Genomic DNA, 5935 nt, shown 5'->3' with positions numbered 1-5935 from the left:
TTCTTCTCTTGATAGTCTCAATTTCCAATTAATTCTTACCATGCTTTAGGGGGTATACAATACCATGACAGAGAATCTAAGCTATCTGATTTTCTTTTCTTAAATCTGAATGAAACCCTTGGTGTGAGTTTGCTTTCTATTGTACTGTTCTGAAGAGCTAAGCTATCCTGAAATTATCTTGGTCTCTAGAATTGAATGGTCAAAGTTATCTACAGAAAGATCAGTCAAAGCCACAGTGGAGACATGCAACTTACATGAGCTGTGATACCTCAGTTCTGTAGTTTCCTTATAGTAAACAACATTTTGTATCAAGCTTCTCTCCCAGGAATGCAGAGAAAGGAGGATAACAGAAACGAGTTGGGGACAAAAGACTTTCTCCCACTCTCTGTTGGATCACAAGGAATTAGAAGATTAAATATTAGATAATTAAAAGGAGCAGCAGGCTTTGAAGGAACAGAGTCCTATGATCAAAAGGCTGCATCATATCCAAAGCTAAAGAGTTTTTCTACTTATACTTTTTAAGTTAAGCCATTTGGGTTTGCTTTTGTAAATTATGCCCTATGGCCCTGGAGGATAAAATCATGTGGGAAACAACTAACTGCCTGATATTCTTGCCCTCTCATGAAGTTGCTGCACCCTTGTGCAAGAAAGTCAATGTTTCTTCTATCTGTAGCATAACCACTGGGCCACCCTCTTGGTTTCAGCTGTCCCCTGAGGCACTCAATCCACATCAGCAATCAGTTTACTTTTGCAGATTAAAAAAGGGGGTGGCTCCACTAGTCAAGGCCTGAAATCCACACTGGAGTGACAGCATGCCAAACTGCACAGATGCTAGTGAATGTATGCATAGTTTCAGTATTGCTTCAGAAAAATGTCATGTAGCACGTTACCTATCTTTCCCACAAGAGAAACTGCATTGAAAAATAGAATACATATGGCTTTAAATGGAACTGCTAATTTTTGTTAGGTGCAAGTAGAAAACCAGATCACACTGGCAACGATATGGATTTTTCTTCATTTAATTCACAAGTCTACAAGAAAAGGGAAGTGTTTATCACCTCCCATGAGAAATATTGAGCATTTGGCATGAAATACAAATCTCTATTAAAAACCTTTTGTGGTTAGTGATTTTTTTTTTTAGTAAGTAATTAAAAAAAAAAAACAAACCAAACAGTGTTGCAGAAGTCTCTGTCCTGCTTCATTCTGGTTTACAGAGTTCCCTTTCTGCAGAGATCCTGGCAGAAGTCAGTTTGTTAATTCCCAGTGACAAAAATTAGCCAAATAATGGGTTTTATGAAACTCCTAAAACATTTCACCCCACCAGTTGGCCAGGAATATGTTTACAGTTAATCAAATGGCCTAATTAGAAACTTTCTGGGGAATAAGATATGCATTGAAACAACTTCCACAAGAGATCCAGCCTCTTTTGGATCAGTCTCAGGAAGCTTCACACAGAGGTAGTGCCCATGTGTGTGTACCTGCATATGTGGGTATAACATCCATTACCACATTGATCTAAGCCTCACCAGTCATTTCAATATATGTCGTTTTTACATGTAACACATTGACACTTTGAGAGCTTGGATTCTTTGTAAGAAAGGTCAAAGAGGAGAAGGAATGAAGAGGGAAAGGAAGGACTACAGAAATACACACTGTCTCTGGGAAGATGGCAAGGTGGATGCTCCACAAAAATACCACCAGTCTATGGAGTGCTGTAGGCAAACTGAATTTTGCCATTTCAGCCTGAGAGTACTGGACCTGGTCAGCATCTCCAGAGGTGTCTCCCTGGATAGCAAGTCCTACAGTTCCTCCTCCTTTGGTCATATTCCTAGTCAGGAGGACACAACCATGGGACTTGGTACTGGTGCCTCCTTGGACTCTCTACTACAGTTTCCAATGAGAGAGTGCATTTGACAAGTGGAGATTAATCACAATATTGACCTAAAATAATACTTTTCATTTTAACCTTCCCTCTCCTGAATTTGCTTTGTTTATCTGTGATATTTCATCATTAATTAATCACAAGAACTTTTTATAGTGTAACACTGCCTTCTTCCTACACCTTTGTGCCACATGAAATAATAGCAATATAAATATGAACAATTCCTGCATGGGAAAGGGTAAACTGCTACCAGAAAGTGATTCTTCTGGAACAGCTACACTGTTCAGATTTGGGGTGGCCTGAGCACTCTTTTTGTTTTCATGGAAGGGGCATGGAGGCGAAATTAGGAAACAAGTAAAGCCACTACAAAGGCACCTGGGTCAATGTACCAGAGCTGGAACAAAGTGTGCCCAGTGTACTTCTCTACAGGAAAGCGGTAAAGTGTCAGTATGGTTTTGTGGGGATCATGCCTCAGGGGATACCCACAACAAAAAGATAGACAGTTTTGCTTCTGTTTTCTCAGAAATGCTATTTTGGGGAGTTCAGAGCAAGGAACTACTGACCGTTCTCAGTATCCCTGAGGAAACAGATTCTTGTGCCCATTTATTGGAAGTAACCCAGATGAAAGCAAAGATGATGTCTTGTTCATGATACCAAAGTTTCCTCCCATAGAGGGAAAAAAAAAAAGAATCCTGAAAGGTCTTGAATATTAATCAGGTGTTCATAACATAGCGGGGGACAGCTTTGAGGAGGCTGAGTTAATGGATTCATTTGTGAGTGCTTAAAGATTTTGCTGTAATGCTTGGAAGGAAGCAGAAAACACTTGTTCTGTATGTATTTGCAACTCCCTAAATAAAGACCAGAGTGCCAGGGCTTGAATTTCACACATGAATTCACAGGGACCTTCAAGCCAGACACAAGGCTCTGAAGTTGCAAGGAAAATGGTTCTTTGCTGTTTTTCCAATCTATCTGATTAGGTAGATTTCTACCATATGAGCAACCTTACAGTGAAAGAACCATCACTTCTTTAGAAAGCAGCAACAAGCACAGCTTAGAGAGAAAAAAGGTAGTGTCTGCCTGTGATCATCAAGCAGACTAAATCTGTGCTGATCTGGGCTCTGTTTCCCACAGTAGATTAGTGGGAAAGTGATCTTCCCTTGCTCTTGGGATAGAAATGGTATCGGATGAATCAGCCTCTTACAAGAGCTTTTTTGGACCGAATGCAGGAAAATCTTCATCTGATTTGGATTTCATTAACTCACAAATGTTATTGTTTTACATTGTTGGCAAACACAGTTTCATTAATAATAGTATCTGACAAATGCTGCTACTTTATGGGACTTACGACAGCTGAATCTATGCGTCAAGAGCTTATAGCCTCCCTCCTGTTAGAGGACTCACCCTGTGCAGGTGGCAGGGACCTTGCCCATGAGTGCAGAATATCATCAGCTTCCACACAAGCCAAGCCAGGTTAGGGCTTTCAGCACTTTGCAGAACTGACTTTTATATTTCTGTCCTTTCCAGCAGGACCCTGGGGTATTGAAAAGAGAAAATTAAAACCAAAACAAACCAAAACAAACCACAAAAGCCATCAAAAAAAAGCCCAGCATTCACTGAAAATGCTGAGCAACCTCTGCACTGGTGCTGCTAATGTGCCTCTGAAATTTCCTGCGTGTCCTGCTGTGCAAATGCCTAAAGACAATGGCTTTATTCCTCCAAATATTAGAGAATATTTTCTTTGGTTTTGCTCCATACACATCATCATTCTTTATGCTCTGCATTTCAGAGCAAGGTTTGAAAGGAGCAGGCCTGGGAACATTTCACTTACCTACTGTGAGACTCAAGTTTGTTCTTCCTAGATCCCAAGGATCAGGTGAAAGTATCAGGATAATTTCACTATCTCTGTGAACACCATGTGTAACATTGCTTCCTGATTGTTAGCTGTTGCAGGCATCCTCGATCTGACCTACTGGGGCTGTACAAGAGGGTCATGTGAAATTGTTTTTCCCAGGCTGTGGGCAGCCTTTGGGGTTATGACACAATGGCTTGAATTTCAACCTATGAACTGAAATCACAGCATCAGGCAGGGCTGAAAGCTGCTGGGCTCAGTAGGCTCTGATCCATCCCAACTGCAGGTCCTCTCCATTCTCAAAGGAATTGAATGCACAGACTCCATTTATGGGCAGCAACATAAGTTGTTCCAGCACTTAACTCAGAAAGCCCAGGAGTTACCACGCTGCTTGTGCCATGCAAGCTGATGCTGTCCTAAGTTTTATTTTAAATTTGTCATTCTTGGATATCAGCAAAAGAGCAGAAGTACAGCACATAGAGCAGAATAAACTCTTTTGACTGGTAGTTCTGGACAAAGCTGCTCCATTATGCATTAAAAAATGTAAGTACCATAGCCAGTCAACTCAGAGGCCTGTCTAGCCAAATATCATATCTCTGACAATGATTATTAGCAGATACTGAAACAAAAGTATGAGAATGAAGGCATATAGAATCCTTTTACTGCCTTCCAGTATCCAAAAGACCAACAGCTTAGAGATTTCCTGAGACTCAAATTACATCCAGAGCACAGTATCAAATAGTCCACAAAGAACTCATCCTCCATCACTGTGTGAATTCCTTGTGGAATTTACTTATTTTATTTATTTGGCCACAGCATAACTACAGGCCACACAGAAAAGTTTTCACTTTTTTGCCTATTTTAAACTGTGCCTGACAACTTTATTGGATGCTGTCTAAGATTTTATGTTCTGAGAAACTGTAAATTGTCAGTCCCTGTTCATTTTCCCTCCACCACCTTGGTTTTACACAACTGTGCCATATGCTGCCTCCATTATAATTTTTCCAGCTTGAGGAACCCTGTGATTTAATCAGCAGAACAGAAAGCCACGCTGAAGAGGAAAAGAGATTTGTGGTAGGACCATTTGTGGAGGAGAGAGGAGGTTCTGGAGACAGGTCTTGTTCTGGATTTCTTCCCATCCACTCTGTAGACCTGTTAGCAAGTAAGCATCAGGTTCTGGTATTGGAAAAAGACAAGGACCATTCCCACTATGAGACTCTGACATTCCTTCCAGGGCCATCAAGACAGGGAGGTGCATGCTGACTGTTACTTAAGGGTGACAGGAGAACCCATCTGCCATGTGGCCCTTAAAGGCAGTCATTGGCTTCTCTGATGCATGCAACTGCCTTTACTGAGGGTCTGAAGGAAGTTGGGCAGCTGGGTAGCTGAGAACAGAGGAGAATTTTCTGGGTGATTCACAGGGAAGTCTCAAAAACCATCTGACCAGAAAGATTATCTGATGATGCTTCTTACGAGTAGAGAGGACAATCATCTTAAACACAGCATTCGGTGTCAGTGAGGGGGAGACTGAAGTGCTGGGCAGGAAAGGAAGTAGATCATAGACTGTGTGCAGATTTGGAGAAGGGGTTGGGCAAACCCTTGTGACACAGAAAGGGAATGAAAGTTAATGGGAGTAAAGATTTATCTTGGTCTGATTGTAAAACATAGAGAAAGATAGAAGATGAATCAAATGGTTCAAGTATTGAAAAGAGAGAGTTTATAATGTCCATGGATAAATTTCACAGGGCAGTAGCCAGAGTGAAAGGAGATAGGGAAAAAAATAAAGCAGAAATTGCTCCCAGGAACAATGGTAATAACATGAGCACAAATTATCTCATAACAGAGGTAGCCTAGGAAAGAAAACATCAGATCAGCTTCACTGACATTTAGCTTTACCAACCTCAAGAGAATTTATGGCTGCTGTAGATAAAATTAGGCACTTATAGGAAAATGTCTTTTTCCTCTTCCTCTCAACTCAGATCTGGTTTTGAGTCATAAATTCATAAAGTTGTGACTTCAGGCTCAGACCCTTTCATGAGGAGAAATGTTAAAATATAGGCCTTTAAGGTTGTTACGGTTTAGAGCTGAACTGGCCACTGAACAACCAACAGTTGCTCTCTATTAATGTCTCTCCCTTCCCAGGGGGAAAAGAAAAGGAATAATGGAGAGAAGCTTATGACCTGGAAAAGAAAACTAAAAGTACT

The sequence above is a fragment of the Indicator indicator genome, chromosome 12 (assembly GCF_027791375.1).
Source record: "Indicator indicator isolate 239-I01 chromosome 12, UM_Iind_1.1, whole genome shotgun sequence".
In the NCBI taxonomy this organism is placed as follows: Eukaryota; Metazoa; Chordata; class Aves; order Piciformes; family Indicatoridae; genus Indicator; species Indicator indicator.
The sequence above is the reverse complement of the archived record's forward strand: the minus strand, read 5'-3'. Positions refer to the sequence as shown.